Source organism: Mauremys reevesii, linkage group 6 (assembly GCF_016161935.1).
Source record: "Mauremys reevesii isolate NIE-2019 linkage group 6, ASM1616193v1, whole genome shotgun sequence".
Taxonomy (NCBI): Eukaryota; Metazoa; Chordata; order Testudines; family Geoemydidae; genus Mauremys; species Mauremys reevesii.
The window spans coordinates 112535156-112557138 of NC_052628.1; positions in this window are offsets into that span (position 1 = coordinate 112535156).

Genomic DNA, 21983 nt, shown 5'->3' on the forward strand with positions numbered 1-21983 from the left:
ACAATGTCACCTGAAAGTGAGAATAGACAGTCACACAGCACTTTTGTAGCCGGCATTGCAAGGTATTTACATGCCAGATATGCTAAACATGCGTATGCAGCTTTATGCTTTGGCCACCATTCCAGACGACATGCTTCCATGCTGTTATGTGTTAATTAAATTTGTTACTGAAATCCTTGGGAGAGAATTGTATGTCTCCTGCTCTGTTTTTTACTTGCATTCTGTCATATATTTTATGTTATACCAGTATCGGATGATGACCCACCATGTTAGTTTTAAGAACACTTTCACTGCAGATTTGACAAAACACAAAGATGGTACCAATGTGAGATTTCTAAAGATAGCTGCAGCACTCAACCCAAGATTTAAGAATATGAAATACCTTCAAAAATCTGATCAGGGCAAGGCGTGCAGCATGCTTTCACAAGTCTTAAAAGAGCAACACTCTGATGCAGACACTACAGAACCCGAACCACCAAAAAAGAAAATCAACTTTCTGCTGATGGCATTTGACTCAGCTGATGAAAATGAACATGCATTGGTTTGCATTGCTTTGGATCATTATTGAGTAGGACCCATCATCAGCATGGACGCATGTCCTCTGGAACGGTGGTTGAAGCATGAAGGGACATAGGAATCTTTAGCGCATCTGGCACGTAAATATCTTGCAATGCCAGCTACAACAGTGCCATGCGAATGCCTGTTCTCATTTTCAGGTGACATTGTAAACAAGAAGTGGGCAGCATTATCTCCTTCAAATGTAAACAAACTTGTTTATCTGGTCGATTGGCTGAACAAGAAGTAGGACTGAGTGGACTTGCAGGCTCTAAAGTTTTACATTGTTTTATTTTTGAATGCAATTATTTTTGCATATAATTCTACATTTATAAGTTCAACTTTCATGATAAAGAGATTGCACTACAGAACTTGCATCAGATGAATTGAAAAATACTATTTCTTTTATTTTTACAGTAAAAATATTTATAAAAAAATATAAAGTGAGCACTGTACACTTTGTATTCCGTATTGTAACTGAAATCAATATATTTGAAAATGTGGAAAATATCCAAAAATATTTATATAAATAGAATTCTATTATTGTTTAATTGCACGATTATTTTTTTAATCACTTGACATCCAATTGATTCTGTATCAAATTAGTGTCATTCTTCAAGTATGGAATACGAAGTATTTAATGATTCCAATTAACAAACCACAGTAGCACAGAGTAAAGTTAATGAAGGGCCCAGTCCTGCAAGGTGCCAGGTGCCCTCAAACACTTACACACTGGGCCTAAAGCTGATAGTGCGAAAGCCAGTGAAGAACACAGTGCAATTAATGGAGCTATGACACTTTACCCCAGCTGAAGATCTGGCCTGTTTTGAGGTGAGCAATGCCAGAAGTGTCTCCCTCTACCTTGAAAGATTTTGCTTTGGTGGATATTAAGGGAATGCTGTCCAACAACTTCATCATTTCTTTATGCAGCATGGAATACACCCTTCAATTCTGTTTATCATTCAGTAGCAAGAGCAGTTTGGTCAAAGAGCAACCATTTTTTTTCAGTACAGAATATGTATTTGAAATGTGGTTTACTTTTGACTGAGGCTGTGTGCAAGGCTGTGTTCTTCTTGACAAACCTTACTTCAAAATCTGGTTTTCACTGCATGTGCTTTTACAGGACTCTAGTCTCATTACAGAGGAACACCATGTAAACAAGGAGAAAGGAAAAGGCTTTCCCCCATATGGATGTGCTTTTCTGTTACAACAACTTGTAGAAATATTTATGGACTAAAACCTATTGGGTCTATTACGATTTAATTTCTTGTAGACAGAATCACAGGCACTGCTATAAAATGGAAAAGAAATTGGCGTGCCTAAGGAAAAACAGACAAGTGTTTTGAGGCAGCAGTTGCCTCATCCATTTTCTGACATTCCTGATATTTAAGTGTAGGTCTTTGGAAGCGTATAGCAACTATAGATGGGAGTGTAAGAATTTATTGATCCCTGAGGCTCTGCACCAGACATAGACTAAAATTTTCAAAAGCACCTAAGTGAGTCAGGCACCTGGGAGCCTACATTCCAGTGATTTTCACAGAGACTTAAGGCATGCCTACACAGCAATTAGACACCTGTGGCTGGCCCGTGCCAGCTGACTTCGGCTCATGGGACTTGAGGTAAGGGGATGTTTCATTGCAGTGTAGACTTCTGACTTTGGGCTGGAGCCTGGGCTCTAGGACCCTGCGAGGTGGGAGGGTCCCAGAGCTCCAGTTGTAGTCCGAATCAGGAAATCCACACTGCAGTGAAACAGCCCCGCAGCCCAAGTCCCAGGAGCCCAAGTCTGCTGGCACAGTCCAGCTGCAAGTTTTTCTTCACAGCATAGACATCTCCTTAGGCTCCTAAATCACTTTTTACATTTTTACCCTGAATCTCCATTGTCACTGTGATATGTACCAGTCTATTTTTAGTTAGGGGGTCTTTTCTTCCCTAGATCTGTGCATACACTTTCAACTTACGATAGCAGAAACTGCACATTCCTCCACAAAATTCATTTAGGTTTCTCCTACTTTAAGAAAAAAATATTCAGGAATTATACTTGAAAAACATAATACAAAGGATCAGGGGTCAGACTGGAGGTAAAGGCAAAAGAGTGACACTACTTCAGCTGCACCCACAATCCCAGAGGAGCTGGGTGTTGCTTAAAATGATCAGCAGCTAAACAATTTAGTGTTATGTTTATGTTAACATCACTCAGAGGAAGCTGAGCCACCATGCCTTAGCTATACTTATTTCTACAGGTTAATAAAGATGCACCCAACCAATGGTCAGTGCTTATATATAATGAAATCAAACAAATTAGCCAATGATAGATTATGGACTCCTCCCCCATCATGCAGTTGGGAATAATAAATACCCATCTTATACGTGTCCCGTACACATTCATTAATCAATCAACCAACCCCCTTCTCAGAAGCTTGGGGGAAATGCCCCCAAAATGTTAACAGATTTTGCGTGTAGGACCAGTGTGTGATGCGGGTTCCAAAGTCAAGGTCCATTAACTGAAAATACTTTCTCGTAGTTAGACTAGTGGTTTGTCAGCTTAACCACCACATCTCATCTCAAATGCTGCAGTGTCAAATTAGGAGGCAGAAGGTCTAAGGAAAGGCAGGTCATATTCCAAACCCATTTAGTGCTTAAGGGACAAATACCTTAAATTGAACTCAGAAATTGGCAGCCAGCACAGAGAACAGGTGTAAAGTTACTCCACAGGAAACCCCACTAAATAAGCAAACTGCTGGATTCTGCACTGGCTGAAGTTTACCAGTGATTTTCAGGTTAAGCTCCTCTGAGCTTAAGACAAAGCTATAAATAATGGTAGAGAAGTAAAAGCCACAGCCCTTTAGCCAAGTGAAGACAAGAAAAGGATTCTTGGCCAACACAGTTGTTTGGCCATCCAGATCAGTTGGAAGATCCAGTAAGACGCCTAGTAGAGCTGGTCAGGATTTTCTTTCCAAATGTTTTTTTCAGTGGAAAAGGTGGTCTCTGGGATATCAATTTTTTTCTTGATGAAGAAGATTTTTAAAATTTTTCCATCTGGAAAAATAAATCACTTTGGGGTTGGGTTGGCACTAGGCCACCACAACATCTATGTGAGGTGTGGTTTCAGTGTCTCATATCCCCATGCTCCTCTAGGGACGGGACTGCCTGGCTAAACTATCTTCCACTGAGAACTACAGTCTCCCATCTGACTGAAATCCTTAAGTCCCATTGCAGTGCTTTGCTGAATGGAGGCAGACTTAAGCATGTGCTCAAGGGCTTTGTTGAACTGCGGCCTTAATCAACAGATGCCTTTATATTTGTTACAATGGAGTCCTGTTTCTTCTCAACCACTTGAGAACATTACACCATGGCAGTTCATATATTCCTGTATTACACTAGGCTAAGAAGATTAAAGACAACCAATTTCTACTTGCTTTGTTATGGGAATAGCCACTGGTTGGTTATCCCCGTTCATTCTGCTTTCATAAGTTAATCAATTTATTCTGTCCCCTTTCCTCCTCCCACTAAATTTTGGTAAATAAATTTTGCAATGCAACAGAAATCTTTTGTAGATAAAACTTATATCACATTCATTATGCATTACAAAATGCTCATGTGTACCCTAGCATTGTAATTAAATTATTTTCCAAAATTAACTTTTGCTGTGTAGATGATGGAATTCAAAATCCAATTTAATGTTAGATTAGTGAAGTATCTCCTCATGGGATAAGAGCTAGAGAGTTAACAAAGCTCATTTACCATAGGAATAAAGGTTCAGAGAATTGGCACACAAAGATAGATGCTGCAATCTAAATGCAAGACACAGTCAGCTTCTTGTTCAAGGTCTCTAAAAGTAAAAATATTCCACAAAAGACAGATGACAATTATAATGTATTTTAACAATAATATAAAATGAAGGCACACAGCAGTCAAAGGCTCCATCATTATTTTTTTTCTTCATGCCTGTAATTTTCCTCCTGTTCCTAATGTTAATACAATGCTAGATTGTGGCTTACAAGCCAGAGCCCTAAGTAAGTGGTGATGCAAAGCCAAACCACCAGTGAAAGGAGCGCCAGAGAGACAGACTCTGAGGGTACACGTGCAGTGCAATAATAGACCCACAGGCACAGCTGTGGCTGGCCCAGATCAACTGACTCGGGCCAACAGGGCTCAGGTTGCAAGGCTAAAAATCACAATGGAAATGTTCGGGCTGGAGCCCAGGCTCTGAAACCTCTTGGGGGATGGGCTGGTCTCAGAGCCAGGGCTCCAGCCTGAACATATATGCTGCAATTTTTAGCAGGGGTGCCACTTGCCCGCAGCAGTGAGGGGATTGTGCAGTCTGCTCCATTTATGCCCATGGGGGGAGGGGGAGCCAAGCCCCAAGACCCCTGAGAGTATACATGATCATCTGCACTATCTACTGTGAGTGGTGTCTCCTGCGGATGGAATTTATTCTGTAGGGGGAGCTTGGAAGAGTACCATCACCTTCCCCCTGCCACCTAATTTAACCTCTGGTTTCACTTGGGTCGCTTGGCAGCAAGGAACAGTGACCTACTGGTACTTATAAAGGTTGCATTATGTATGTCCTTTCTCAATATAATTTCCTCCCTAGCACTTGAGCACACACTTGTTTGTTTGCTTTTCTTCATCCTAAGCAAATCAGCCCATAGAGTTTTCAAGTCACTTAGCAGAGATGTAACAATACCACATGTACTACACAAGGGAAGTTTGCAACAAGTGTTTTGATTATGAATTATTAGGCATATTCTCAAAAGAAAGATTTAATACCAAAGTATATTTCTAGACAGCTGCAGAAAATGCTGGCAGAACACGACATTAATGAGTTAGCTGAACAGCTCTGTGAGCCGCATTTACACCACTTAGATAAAAGTGCAAAAGAATATTTTAGCTTCAACATGTGAAATTGCTCGCTAACAATATAGCCTGTTGGCTTTTTTGATAAGTGATTCAGAAATAACTGCTTTTTAAAAAGAGTGCATACATGTAAGTGTCCATACTGAACAGACCTCTGTTTTTTAGGTGTTTTTTTTTTAAACTTTAGCACCTTAATCAAACTTGCTTAATTGACAAATCTGTTTTACCTATGACTGGCAGAACACAATTAATAACTGGTGCCTTATGAGTAGTTGTATTGAGATAGCCTGTTTTATATATTTGGAATATACACTATAGATTTTATTTTCCACTGCCTTATACACAGACCTAAGGAGTTATAAGTAAAAAGTGGGCACAGTACACTATTACATTTTTACACCCTCCAATATATTGCCTGAAACCCAATATACCACAGGAAGTTATATTATGTATATTCTGTATACCATCATACACATACTCTGGAGAGCTGAGTGGAAATCCAGTTTAATATGTTTAGCTGTCCTCAGTTACCAGCTAGGTTTTGGAACAGAGCAATTGAGCTTCAGTAGAAACCAACAAAGACTAGTAGACATCAACAGATAACATCTATAGGGACTATCTGAAGGATTCCAACAGTCTAATGGAATTTCCAGTAGAGAAAATGATAGATTTTAAGGCCTGAAGGGACCATTATGATCATCCAGTTTGACCTCCTGCAACACACAGGCCACAGAACCTCACCCAGTAATTTTTGCATCAAGTCCATCACTTCTCAAAGCCATGCAGTCTTGATTTAAACAAGTTTAAGTAATGAAGACTCCACCATGAACCTAGAAGAGCTGTTGCAAAGGTTAATTACCCTCACCATTAAAAATCTCAACATAATCTTCACACAAGAAATGGCAACCTAGTTTTTGAGGCCATCAGGAAGTAAATAATGCTACAAAACTTCACGCAGTACACTTCCCATTGAAATCCCCTTCCCCTCATCTCTCATGGGGGAATCTTTACAGGACAAAGTCCACTATTGAGGGCTTAGATCACATGCTTCATGATACACAAGAGGCTTCAGATCCAGCTCCAAGCTCAGCAGATCACTCCTAGTTCGTGATGTGAGGAAATGAGCATGCTCAGACCAGTCGCCTTTGCCCCTTGTGGGGGAACTTCTTAATCCCAAATCAGAGCCCTGTTGCATTTTTTGTTCTTTTCACAATCACACATAATGTGGAGGAACCACATGGTAACGGCTGGGCGCAAATAACCTTGTTTAGTAACTACAGCATATACACGTCAGCTTCTAGCAGCTTCTTAAACATAGCAGACAAGTGAGGATCATTAGAGGACTCTTAAAAGAGACATCACTCAATTCCTATGCATTACAGGCCCCTTTCTGACTCAGGTTATGCAGCCTGCCAGAAATTTCCCAGCATCTCAGATGCTATCCCCCTCCCACAGTTCCGGCGCTGAACCCAAAGGCCTCTGGATTTCAGACACAGGAGGTGTGCATTGAGGAGCATTTGTGGGTTATTTGGGGGATGGAAGGAGCCAGCATGTTCCATTCCCGCCATGCATAGATTTAGGGCAGTTAGTGCTCTAATTGTTATTGTGTTGCACTCCCATGCCTGTCTTCTGGTCTTCTTACTGGAAAGAGATTAAGGCTTCTGGGTTCTTGTAACTACTTCAGAGGCTGTAATGGAAGTAACCAAAATGATAAACGAGTACCTACTGCTAAAAGGAGAGGGCACTGTAATTGTTTATATCTTCAGACCCCGAGAAAAGTTATTGTTTAATGTATCACATCATGCACACCAAGCTAGTCACAAAGCACAGTCCTGCTAACTTTACCCTCTTTGAAAAGGGATCAGTCTTCAAAAAAGTAAACAAATAATCAGCTATAATAAACATGCATTTATTTGCCCTTCTCCCCATATATACTACTTAGCTTTACACTAATGATAAAAAATGGGAACATGTTGAAATGATGGAAAGCTCTGACACCTAGCTGATGATAGCAACAAGCATAGAGCAGCAAACTGCATTCTCAATATTTCATATGCACTCAACTTCATTCCTGGGTTGCAGCCATAGACCAGGAATTTGATTTTGCATTTAAAATTGTTGATTCACTGTTTAAACAGCTTCATGTCCTTTGAAATCTCTGAGCTCCCTGGCCATGACAGTGACAGTGTCAGGAAGACATGTCTTCCTTTCCCTGCATTTACAGTTGCTGATCAGGTGTCTAAAGTTTCATACCAAGCTTCTTGTGTTGTTTGTAGTTATAAATGTTGATTTCTTTCATGGTATTGATTTGTTTACAGTCCTGGAGTTTAAATTCCACTTCCCTTATAGGATGGGGATGGACTTTATTTTTACAGGAGCCCAGAATTCACCTCACTGGACAGGTAGAAAGAACTTTAAAGACTACAAGGTTGTGTACTTAAAACTGTGATTTGGTAATGGATATTGCACATTTGCTCTGCTTAAATTCAAAGCTGGAAAATCACATCAGCACCTCAGAAAATTAGGCCACAGATGTTGGCACACAAGTTTGAAAGTGTTGACACGCACAAGTCCACAAGAACATAAGAACGGACATACTGGGTCAGAACAAAGGTCCATCTAGCCAAATAGCCTGTCTTCTGACAGTAGCCAATGCCAGGTGCCCCAGAGGGAATGAACAGAACAGGTAATCATCAAGTGATCCTTTCCCTGTCGCTCATTCCCAGCTTCTGGCAAACAGAGCCTAGGGACACCATCCCTGCTCAGCCTAGCTAATAGCCATTGATGGACCTATCCTCCATGAATTTATCTAGTTCTTTTTTGAACCCTGTTATAGTCTTGGCCTTCACAACATCCTCTGACAATGAGTTCCACAGGTTGACTGTGCATTGTATGAAAAAATACTTCCTTTTGTTTGTTTTAGACTTGCTGCTTATTAATTTCATTTGGTAACCTTTAGTTCCTGTTATTAAAAGGAGTAATTAACATTTCTTTATTTACTTTCTTCACCCCAGTCATGATTTTGTTGACCTCTATCATAACCCCTCTTAGTCATCTTATTTCCAAGCTGAAGAGTCCCAGTCTTATTAATCCGTCCTCATACAGAAGCCGTTTCATACCCCTATCTACAGTGACTCCAAGATCTCTTTCTTGAGTGGCAACAGCTAAATCAGACCCCATCATGTTATATGTATAGTTAGAATTATGTTTTCCAACATGCATTACTTTGCACTTATCAACTGTGAATTTCATCTGCTATTTTGTTGCCCAATCACTTAGTTTTGAGACATCCTTTTGTAGTTCTTCATAGTCTGCCTGGGACTTAACTATATTGAGTAATTTTGTATCATCTTCAAATTTTGCCATCTCATTGTTTACCCCTTTTTCCAGATCATTTATGAATATGTTGAATAGGACTGGCCCCAGTACAGACCCCTGGGGGACACCACTATTTACCACTCTCCATTCTGAAAACTGACCATTTACTCCTACTTTGTTTCCTATCTTTTAACCAGTTACTTATCCCATGACAGCTTACTTTGCTTAAGAGCCTTTGGTGAGGGACCTTCAGAAAGTCAAAGGTGTTCTGAAAACCTAAGTACACTATATCCACTGGATCCTGCTTGTCCACATGTTTGTTGACCCCCTCAAAGAATTCTAGTAGATTGGTGAGGCATGATTTCCCTTTACAAAAACCATTTGACTCTTCCCCAACAAATAAAGTTCACCTACGCATCTGACAATTTTTACTATCGTTTCACCAGTTTGCCCGGTATTGAAGTCAGGCGTACCGGCCTGTAATTGCTGGGATCACCTCTGGACCCTGTTTTGAAAATTGGCATCATATTAGCTATCCTCCAGTCCCTTGGCACAGAAGCTGATTTAAATGATAGGTTACAGACTACAGTTAGTAGTTCTACAATTTCACATTTGAGTTTCTTCAGAACTCTTGGGTGAATACCATCTGGTCCTGGTGACTTATTACTGTTTAGAGGAGATTTTAGAAGAAATAGATAAACTAACGACATCTCAAACTGGGACAGTTTCTCAGATTTGTCACCTAAAAATAGTGGATCAGGTTTGGGAAACTTTCTCAGCCATGAAGACAGATGCAAAGAATTCATTTAGTTTCTCGCAATGGCCTTATCATGCCTGAGTGCTCCTTGAGCATCTCGATCATCCAGTAGCCCCGCTGGTTGTTTAGCAGGCTTCCTGCTTCTGATGTACTTAAACATTTTTTTGCTATTACTTTCTGAGTCTTTGGCTAATTGTTCTTCAATTCATTTTTTGGCCTTCCTAATTGTATTTTTACACTTCATTTGCCAGAGTTTATGCTCCTCCTTTTTATTTTCTGCACTAGGGTTTAACTTCCACTTTTTAAAGGATGCCTTTTTGCTTCTCACTCCTTCTTTTACTTCGTTGCTTAGCCACAGTGGCACTTTTTTGTATTTTTTTACTATGTTTTTTTTTAATTTGGGGTGTACATTTAAGTTGAGCGTCTATTATGGCATCTTTAAAACGTTTCCATGCAGCTTGCAGGGATTTCACATTTTGTGCTGTACCTTTTAATTTCTGTTTAACTAACTTCCTCATTTTTGTGTAGTTCTCCTTCTGAAATTAAATGCTACAGTGTTGGGCTGTTGTGGAGTTTTCCCCACCACAGGGATGTTTAAATGTAATTATATTATGGTCACTATTACCAAGCAGTCCAGCTATATTCACCTCTTGGATCAGATCCTGTGCTCCACTTAGGACTAAATCAAGAATTGCCTCTCCCCTTGTGGGTTCCAGGACTAGCTGCTCCAAGAAGCAGCCATTTAAGGTGTCAAGAAACTTTATTTCTGCATCCCATCCTGAGGTGACATGTACCCAACTCAACATGGGGATTTCTGAAATCCCCCATTATTACTGAGTTTTTAAAATTTTGATAGCCTCTCTAATCTCCAAGCATTTCACAGTGACTATCACCATCCTGGTCAGGTGGTTAGTAATACAGGCCTACTGCTATATTCTTATTAGAGCATAGAATTACTATCCATAGAGATTCTATGGTACAGTTTGGTTCATTAAAGATTTTTATTTTGTTTGATTCTACACTTTCTTTCACATATAGTGCCACACTCCTGCCAGCACAACCTGTTCTGTCCTTCTGATATATTTTGTACCCTTGTATTACTGTGTTCCATTGATTATCCTCATTCCACCACATTTCTGTGATGCCTATTATATCAATATCCTCATAATATGAGCACTCTAGTTCATCCATCTTATTATTTAGACATCTAGCATTTTTCATTTGACTGTTTCTCATCAGATCGCACCTGTATTTTATCATCTTCTATCCTCTCCTTCTTACTAGGACATAGAGAATCTCTCTTAATAGATCTTCCCCTAAGGGATGTCTCTGTCTGAACCATGTGCTCCTCCGCCCCTGTAAGCTTTCCCCCAGCCCTAAGTTTAAAAACTGTTTTACGACCTTTTTAATTTTAAGTGCCAGCAATCTGGTTCCATTTTGGTATATGTGGAGCCCATTTAAACTCCTCCTCCCTACACCATCGTCTCATCCACGCATGGAGACCCTTCAGTTCTGCCTATCTAACTGGCCCTGTGCGTGGAACTGGAAGCTTTTCTGAGAATGCTACCGTGGAGGTCCTGTCCTTCAATCTCTTATCTAGCAGCCAAAATTTGGCTCCAGGACCTCTCCCATATCCTTCCCTATGTCACTGGTACCTACATGTACCACGACCACCAGCTCCTCCCCAGCACTACACATACGTCTATCTAGATGTCTCAAGAGATCCGCAACCTTTGCACAAGGCAGGCAAGTCACCATGTGGTTCTCCCGCTCATCGCAAACCCAGCTATCTATGTTTCTAATGATTGAATCGCCCATTACTAATACCTGTCTCTTCCTAATAACTGGAATTCCCTCCCACGGAGAGGGATCCTCAGTGCGAGAGGGTAGTATAACATCATCTGGACAGAGGATCCCAACTATGGGATCGTTTCCCTCTGCTCCAGTTGGATGTTCTCCTTCCCTGAGACTTTCATCCTCCTCAACAACACAGAGGCTGTCAGACCAGGGGTGGGACCATTCTACTGCATTCCGGAAACTGTGATCTATGTATCTCTCTCTGTCCCTTAGCTCCTCCAGTTCAGCCACGCTGGTCTCCATAGCCAGTACATGGTCTCTGAGGGCCAGAAGCTCCTTGCACCGAATGCACACATACGCCACCTGCCCATAGGGCAGGTAATTATACATGCTAATCAGTGGCCAAGGTAGCTCTGGAAAATGTCAGGCACCAGACTAATGCTTATTCCTCTAGAGCTCACTGACTTCCTACACCCTTGAAAACAGGGTTTAATAATAAATAGACAATTAATAGAAAATGCACCAAATATAAATGGATCTAAGATGAGTAACCACAGGAACATATTTTGACAACCCTGATCCTCCTTCAACCCTAGTCCCCGTAACCCACACACATCTCCAACCTAGAATTTAATACACTTTTCAGAGCAATCATTTGTACTGCAGAAGCAGGAGAAGCCTTCCTGTGACATACCTTGCACACATCCGAGCACATTAATAAACAAGTACCGATAATACACACACGGCTTAGGAGAAGAACATCAGAAATAAGCTAGTCCAGATTTCAGAACTTCTAAAGCAGGTTTCACTTATTACTACCTATGTAATATCAAACCGGTGGGTGCAGCTGACCCCTCTGCAGAGACCTGGCACAAAGACTATGTACACTTTAATCCAATTTATGACCCCCAAATAAGGCTTAAGTGGGATTTAAATGGTTTGTAAGCATTTGTTGCCCTCTGCACAGGGTGAATTGCACCATATGTTAATGTCTATATACACAGAGAGAAATGTAAATATAAAATCAGATATTCTGCATCTAAATATTAGATTTTTATATGAGCTATGCCTGACTTATTTATGAGTCAGAGTGAAGCAGAACCTCAAGTAGATTAGAAAGTCATGCAAAATTTGTCAGTGAATTTCTTCTGACACAGATTAGTATATACTATTTTCGCCTCAGACCATAAAAATTGACTAATAGCTGGTTTTGATTTATGCAGTTAGCCTTCTTTCTACAGACAGAAATGAAGTGTCTTACAATACAAATCATCAGCATACATAAAAGAAAACCTATCCCAAAACAGAGTTGCTGTTGCACACATCTTATGGGAGGCAAGGCATTAAGAAGTGGGAGGAAGTGTTTGTATTCTGCAGATTATCAATACCTATATTTCTGTACCAAGGTTCTGTCTACTCCCTTCTCTGGCTACACATCAGTCAGCTCACCTCACTGTGCTTCTGTAACCCACTGAGCAGTGTGTTCATCAGGGCCGCCCAGAGGATTCAGGGGGCAAGGGGCAAAGCAATTTCAGGGGCCCCTTCCATAAAAAAAAAAGAGAGAACAGTATATTCTCGTCGGGCCCCTGCGGGGCCCAGGGCAAATTGCCTCACTTGCCGCCCCCTCTGGGCAGCCCTGGTGTTCATTGTGAATTTCCCAATTCACAAAGGATATGGATCTGTTGCAGCTCCAGTTTGACAGCTTGGCTCTCTTATTCAAGCTGTAGAGACTTGTATTTCTAGTTCTGGAAATCACTGGGTCAATCCTCGGTGTCAACAAAGATAGAGGCCATCACTTTTACCTGTTATATGGAGAGTAAGGAGCAAAGGAGAGTAAGAAGCAGTTGATTAAGGGAGCATAAGACACCATGGGCCTATTAATTGTAAGGAAACCATGGTTGTTTCTCAGAGAATAGAAAAATCTTGGTAAACAGAAAGGTTGATGATAGCCTAATCCAGAGCCAGAGAGAGAAAAATATGTCCCTTTTGGGAACAGATCTTTTTTACAGTTCTTGTTTAGCTACAATGTAGAAAATGTTGAAGAAGGAGACTAGATTCAAGTTCTCTAAGGGAGACACTGCCAAGATAAAATAACTTGTATTTGACTAAAGCAGGTCTTCCAGAATGGCATCCAGTCTTGATTTGAAGACTTCAGGAGATGGAGAAGCCAGTACTTCCCTTGTTAGTTTGTGCCAGTGGTTAATCATCTACAGTTAAAATTTGTGCTTTATTTTAATTTGAATTTCTCCGATTTCGGCTTCTAGCCCAGGGGTAGGCACCTATGGCACGTGTGCCAAAAGGCGGCACACAAGCTGATTTTCAATGGCACTCACACTGCCCGGGTCCTGGCCACCGGTCCGGAGGGCTCTGCATTTTAATTTAATTTTAAATGAAGCTTCTTAAATATTTTAAAAACCTTATTTACTTTACATAAAACAATAGTGTAGTTATATGTTATAGACTTATAGAAAGAGACCTTCTAAAAATGTTAAAATGTATTACTGGCACACGAAACCTTAAATTAGAGTGAATAAATGAAGACTCGGCACAGCACTTCAGAAAGGTTGCTGACCCCTGTTCTAGCCATTGGTTCTTGTTATGCCTTTCGCCACTGGATTAATGAGCCCTTTAGTTCCCAGTATTTTCTTCCCAAGAAAATACATATATATTGTAATCAAGTCACCTCTCAATCTTCTTTTCAATAATTTTAACAGATTGAGCTTTTTTAGGCCTTTCCCTATGGTGTAGCTATCCCATAAATTAAAGCCACACAATGCAGACAGCTGTCCATAAAAATCCACCATACATCTCCCAAATTAAGCCTACTCTCTTCCCAAAAATCCAAGGTGGTTAAAAAAAAAGTCTATTTCATTTTTTGGTTCTCATATACTAGCAGAATACAATGGTGCCCTGGTGTTTTAAAATCACTTCTAGGAATTATTTAAAACTACATTTTATAAAAAGTTAATTAATTTTTATATTTAATCCTAATTTTGAAATTAATGACCTTTTAAAAGATATGAACCCTTATATATAATCCTGGCCTTCATCCTCAATGAGCTCTGTACAAGCAAACTCCAGCACCAGTGTGACTTCTCTTTGAAATCAGCAGGGCTCCATGTGGGGTGCAGTGGTCTGATCAGTCACTCATTGCAGGATCAGGGACCTATGCTACCTAGCACTGTTCCTTAAAACAGCCTTCATAAAAAGTTCAGAGGCCTGTCCCCCACCACCATGGCAGATCTTGAAACACAGCAGAAAAAAATCATAGAAAATGGCTCCTCGGAGATAGCACTTCAGACTTATTGTCCAAATTCCTCCCATCCAATTAGATGATTTGAATTGATAGCACATAAATTGTTAATATATTGCTGGGTAAGTGAAGAAATATACTTATCTCATTTTTCCAGCCCACTGGCTCAGTTTCTGCATGATACAATCATTTATTACAAAATTTTCATTTTTTCATTACTTTTTATTGTTAGTACAGAAATAAAATCCCATTAACAGAGGATTTATGATGACAAGATAACTACAGTGCAGGAACAGAGAGTGTGTGAGTTTAATGACACACAAATAAAGTTTAATGAAATATTATGTAATGGAAATAATATACAGCCTGAATAAATCTCTCCAGGAACTATATATTGTGATTGTTAGATGAGAAGATTTAGGAAAACAGGCTGTAAAAATAAGACAACACACCGAACACAGTGACACTGTCCGAAATAGTTATCCAGGTCTACTTTTATATTTAAAAATTTCTCAAAAAATACCCTTGCCTTTCCCCCATCTATAGCATTCTGTTAAAGAAATCTGCAGCAGTAATGTCTAACAGTAACACACATCAAGAGCCATTCAGAATAAATACTCATGCAATGAAAAAAGAAACTGAGCCCATAGTTAAGGTCATTGAAGCCTGACTTTTTAGTTTTTTTAGTCATCCCCCAATTCCCTGGGCTAAAGGCAGGAAATTCAGTAATTCCTAAACAACTTTGTTAAAGCAGGAGTTCTGAATATGCCTACCTTATACAGAAAAGAACCAATAAGAATGAGTGGGCTCCTACACTGCATCTAATTCATGTCAACAGGGTTAGGTTGATTGATGCCAGCAGAGGAAATGGCCTTACAAGTCTAGATGACTGAAAGTCAAGAGCATTTGGGATAAAATCCTGGCACCATCAGACTCTACGATAGTTCGCCATTGAGTTCAATTAGGACAGAATTTCAGTCTTGTAGTTTAAGTTCTACAAATATATACTTGATCGTCATCCCACATCTGTTTCCGGAGGGTACTACACAGCAAAAAATACCTGTTGGAGTGATTCTCAGAGCCCAGGTCAACTGACTTGGGATTGTGAGGTACACGCTATGGGGCAAAAAAATAGCAGCTTGGGCTGGATCTCAGGATGTGAAACCTGGCAAGGGTCTCAGAACCTGGGCTCCACATCAAGCCTGAACATCTGCACTGCTATTTTTAGCCCTATAGCATGAGCCCCAGGAGCCTAGGTCAGTTGACCCAGGCCAACAGGGGTGTTTTTTGCTGTGTAGACAGACCCTTAGATATTTGTACACCTATATACCCAACATCTTCTACATTTCTAAGATGGATGTTCATATTGGATGTTTTGGTTCAGGCAATTATAGACAGATATGGGCCTTATCCTGGAAGATTGAATCTGGATCCAAATTTCTCCAGGAAGTGTTCAGATCTTGGGTGCTGGTTCAGACTATCTCTAATATATTTTGGACATTCCTTAATATTTTTTTTCCTCCATAAAAAGGTTATTTGGTAATTTGCATTATTAAGTGTGTTCTCTTGGGAGAGAAAATGGATGTTGCTTCTTCAGCTTCTTATAATTCAAGTCAAACATTAAATGAAGAGGTTAAATTTGATACAGTCTTTGATTCATGAATTATTGTGAATCTGTCCTTGATAATTTTAAGTATTTGCCAATATCTCAGATGAGTAATTTGTAGACAATGGGTTGTTCACCAACTGTTCACACCAGCTATTTGCTATTCATTTTTCATTATTCATGATTAGTCATATAATATTGTTTTTGCTTTTCTTTATACACATCTTTTTTCACAGGCAATAGTTTGTGTTTAGTTTGGTTTTGGTCAGACATATTAATACTTGTACACAGAATCATCCAGAACTCACTGAAGTCAATAAAAGGATTCAGGCCCATAGACATTTGCAATTGAAAACATGACAGTAACAGACCAGCCTGTCCTTGTCCTTGGAAACTAAAGGTTTGGTGGTTTTTTTTTTTTTTGGTAATATATATTTCCCTCTCCTACACTTTAAAAATTATTTTAATAAATGACAGGCTCAATCCATTATCGTTGCTTTGTGATATATGGAATAAGAGAGTTGTGTTGTAAAATGTTGATGTATACCGACATTAGTTAATAAAATGTATCTGGGCATGTTTTTCAGTGCGCTGTTGTGTTACAAATCTTTTGCAATCTCTTTTGAGGGAAAATAAACTATGAAGTTGCTTCTAAAAATATACTGACTAATATGACCAAAAAAACCCCAACACATCAAAAGAATGGCATTCAATCCTTACTTTAAGTATTCTGTTTTTTTCTCCTACATCCTCAGTACCATCACTTTAAAAAGGTAGTAGGAGATTCACAGGTCCCAGAACAACTTGTGTTATGAGTTTTGCAATCTCTCTCTCACACCTACCCCTCAACTCCCATACTCACCCTCCAGCTTATGGCAGACATTTTCAATTTGCTCTCCTAAGAATGTGATTCCCCTGCAGCCATTTTTTAATCCTAGCTTTTCAAATGCCTCTGCACTCAAATGTTTTCTACTCAAGGGCTACATCTGCGCTACAAGCTAGTGGGGGTGAATCCCACGCTTGTGTACACATACTCATGCTAGCTCGCGTTCAGCTAACTTGAGCATAGCCAGCAGTGCAGCCCTGGTAGAAAGGCTGAACTGTGCCGAGTACAAACCCACCTGAAACCAGCGGGTATGTACTTGGCCCTACTCAGCTGTACCTGCACTGCTGCTACCCATGCTATACTGCTATTTATATGTCTGCTAGCTCGATGAGATCTATTGCAAGTATGTGTACGCAAGCAGGGGAATCACAGCCCCAGCTAGGGTTGCCAACTGTCTAATTGCACAGACCCAAACACCCTTGCTCTACCCCCTGCCCACCCTTCCCCAAGGCCACACCCATTCTCCACCCCTTCTCTGAGGCCCCGCCTCTCTCACTCCAGCTCCCCTCCCTCTATTGCTCGCTCTCCCCCACCCTCACTCACTTTCACTGAGCTGGGGCAGGGAGTTGGGGTACAGGAGGGGTGTGAGCTCTGGGATGGGGGGTGAGGCCAAGGGGTTTGGAGTGTGGGAGGGAGGTCTGGGCTGAGCCTGGGGCAGAGGGTTGGGGTGCAGAAGAGGGTTCAGGGTGAGGGCTCTGGGACGGAGTTTGGGTGTGGGAGGGGGCTCAGGGATGGAGCAGCGGGGTTGGGAGCGGGAGGGGGTTTGGGGTGCGTGCTCTGGGAGGAAGTTTGGGTGAAGGATGGGGTTCTGACCTGGAGTAGGGGGTTCAGGCTCTGGGAGGGAGTTTGGGTGCAGAAAGGGGGTCAGGGATGGAGCAGGAGGTTGGAGTTCAGGAGGGGGTTTGGGGTGCGGGCACTGGGACAGAATTTGGGTGCTGGAGGGGGCTCAAGGCTGTGGAGGGGGTTCAGGAAGGGGTTCAGCGCTGGGGCAGGGGGCTGTGGTTCAGGAGGGGTGCTGGCTCCAGGAGGAAATTTGGGTGCTGGAGGGGGCTCAGGGCTGTGGAGGGGGTTCAGGAGGGGGTTTGGGGTGCTATGGCCAGGTGGTGCTTGTTTAAAGTTGTGCAATGCTCCCTTATAAAGTCATTTGGCAGCCGCCTGCTTTGTCCACTGCTTGCAGAAAGAACAGCATGTTGGAGCTAGTTGGTGGCGGCTTGGAACCAGGGTGGACCGGCAGCCCCCTATCAGCTCCTCCCTCCCCTAAGTTCCTTGTGCAGCAGCCGCCCAGCAGGCTATCAATTGCCTGCCATTCAGCTGTCCCTCCCACCACTGCCATGTGCTGTTCCTGCCCTCTGCCTTGGAGCTGCTCCTGGGAGCCTCCTGCTTGCTGTGCAGGGGGGAGGGAGGAGAGAGGGGTGCTAATGTCAGTTTGTCCCTCTCCCCTCCCCGCTCCTTTACCCCATCCGGCCATCTCCACAGAGCAGCGGGGACATGACAAGGCTCAGGACAGAGGGAGCTTGCTGGCAGCAGCTGCTGTCTCAACTTGCTGATCAACTTAAAAAGGCAGTGTACTTAGAGTGGGGTCAGAGTACTTAAAGGGGCAATGCACATCTCTCTCTCTCTCTCTCACACACACACACACACACACACACACAGTGTGTGTGTGTCTGTCTCTCTCTGCCATGCTGTCTCCCCTCCCTCCATTCCTGCTGTCTTGTAGAGTGTAGGCTACATTAACAACGTGTCAACCCTTGAGGGCTCAGCTGAGTGCTAGTTTATCATTTAGCCGTAAGGCATTCCCTGGGAAATATCCCACCCTCTAACTTCACCACCTCAACCAACCTTCACAAACATCATTGCACTGTACAGTATTAAAATGTTTAAAACTTTGTGTGTGTGTGTGTGTGTGTGTGTGTGTGTGTGTGTGTGTGTGTGTGTGTGTGTATTTATATATAGTCTTTTGGCAAAAAAAAGTTTCCCTGGAACCTAACCCCCGCTATTTACATTAATTCTTATGGGGAAATTGGATTCACTTAACATTGTTTCACTTAAAGTCGCATTTTTCAGGAACATAACTACAGCATTAAGAGAAGAGTTACTGTATTGCAAAAACAATACTCCCAAGAAGTTCTAGGCACAGGGTATTCATGTATGCAGATTCCAGAAGATGCAGGTACACCCTAACACAAAGGAATGGCATAAACACAACACTGGGAAATGGAATTACAACACACCAACCCCAAGTGAAGCAAGGATGGGAACACAGGACAGGATAAGATGATGGATGAAAATGTTTTGTTTGAATCAGCAGGTACAATGTGTAGGGTTGGTAAATAACCAAGTCAGAAGGATAATACGTAACTTGTTTGTATCAGTGTATAAAAGAAGGTTCACAGAGCAGGTGTCTTTGTCTGGCTGAAGAGGGAATGGAAAGTCCTGTTGTTCAGTGAGCTGGTCCATTGTAACAGGCATACATGTAATCCTATAAAGTCTACGGGATACTAGAACCTTGCCTCGTTGACAATAAACCTAACCGAGTGCCTTCGCTACTGAACCAAGTCTGTGGTCTTCTTGGGCAGTTTGATTGAGGTCTCCTGTGTCAGCTATCTGCACCGAGCCGGCACAGCACACATCGAGAACACACATGTAGCCAGCAACTGACAATGTTATCTAAAACTAACTTGAATATCTGGATCAAATACAACTGAACAGCATTATCGAATTAGTACATTTGCAAATGTAGAAAGATTTCACACTTTTTGTGCAGTATGATTGTGATCATTGATGGGATATGGTCTCTGTCTCTGGAGCAGGGGCGGCTCTAGCAATTTCGCCGCCCCAAGCACAGCGGCACGCCGCGGGGGGTGCTCTGCTGGTCGCCGGTCCCGTGGCTCCGGTGGACCTCCTGCAGACGTGCCTGCGGAGGGTCTGCTGGTCCTGCGGCTCCGGTGGACCTCCCGCAGGCATGCCTGCGGGAGGTCCACCGGAGCCAACTGCCGCTCTCCCGGCAACTGGCAGAGCGCCCCCCGCGGCATGCTGCCCCAAACACGCGCTTGGCGCGCTGGGGCCTGGAGCCGCCCCTGCACTGGAGCTTCATTCTCAAAAGTCAGGAAATGCCAAAGTTCAGATTCAATAAGCAGCCTTAACTAAGCCCCTTGTAACAGAGGACGAAATGGGAATACTTTGTTAACAATTTCTTAAAAATAGGATTTGTAAAGATATATACAGTTTCTAGAATATATTTCTATTCTGAGCTCCTCAGAGGAAGAACTCTGCCTACTTCTGTTTGGAAAGCAATTCATGGGGCTGATTGAATATTTTCCCTCAAAACTTTCTTGATGGTGTTTTTGACTAAATGAAAATATTTGTGGAAAGGATCTGCTTTCCTCCAACAATGTATGTTTTTTCCCCCTTTGGAAAACAGAAAACTCAAAAAGCAAACATTTTCAGCCAAAACCCAAAACATTTTCCATATTCAGCTGCTGATTTTCAGTTTTGCTTACCAAAAATTGAAAAATGTTCATTTTTAACTTCTCACTAAAAACTTGGTGTTTTTCCAATGAAAACCTTATTAAAAAGTAAATTTTGTCAACATTTTGTCAACACACAAAACTAATGTGACAAAACCAACAATTAACAACGATGGATGCCACCAGAAAGCGATAGTGATGAGTACTTCTTAATTATATGAGCACTAGAATTGGGCAAGTTATCAAATATATTACTTATTAAGTTTCACTCTTCCTTCTGTCTCAATTGGCCACGAACAATTTGCAGTTTTCTCAAATGTATCCATGATTCCCAAGGCTTCAACAAGTAATTTTGGTTTGTACACAGCTTGTTTGAAATGGTTGAGAGTATTCAAATGTATGCAAGCCTGGATTAACCAATTTGCGTTTGCCCTAACCACCAGATCTGGGTGGGTGTCAGTGCAAACAAGAGCATGAGGTCACAATGCCGCTCAGGTTTGGCCCAGCCACCCCTCCGTCGCCAATGTGGGAGGAAAGAGGGAGTCGCAGGCTTAATTTGAGTGAAGGGAGGCAATTTCCACAGTGCACAGAGCCACAAAATTCTTTAACCTAGCACTGCTCATGCGTTTGTTTTCTGATTCCATGAGTATAACTATTAAACTCATACTTCTGGTGCAAATACTCTACTTACAATGACAAATTCTATATTCTTTTTCTGCAAATAGTCTGCCACGCTTATTCCCACCAACTAACACTTTATTCCACAAGCAGTCCCATGGGGAGATATTCCTTATGGGGAGTAAAGGTTGCAAACTGATACCTAGTATTTAACTGGTCAGCAAACAATTACAAATATATCAGTTGAGAAACATTTTTAGAAGAACGTGCCATTTGTTGGCTGGATCATTTGTGAACACCCAGTTCTATTATTCACCCTGAAAACTACCTGTTGAAAATTAATTTATTTTTGAACTGCGAGTTTAAAAAAAAAAGCTTTATCGTCCCATAAACTCGCAAACAGCTAAACAGATTTTGATCAACCCTTCCAGAAAACTTCACCTCTCCAGTGAGGTTAAGCATGGCAACTTTCTTTTGAAAAGGTTAAAAAATTCAGAAAGTTCTGGGATCCTGAAAGTAGTGGGTTATAATGAAAAGCCGGACATAACCTTAGTTATAGTGAGCGCATGCCTGCCTCTGTTATAATAATGGTCTGTTATGTGATACTCAAACATTGAAATTATGGAATAACTGTCCAGGTTCTGGGATTTGGACTAGATTGTGCCCCTAGTTGTTAGCTTGTAGCAAGAGGCAAACTAGCACTATACTACACAAAGGGGAGCACTAGAAGCACTGCGTCTTGGAGAAAGAGAGCACCTTCCACGACGCAGTGGTTGCACAGTGGGAAACGTATTGTGACACACCCCTTTAAGGGACTGCAGCATATTCCTCCACTGAGCAGTCAGACAGCTCTGCTGGTCAGTATATTA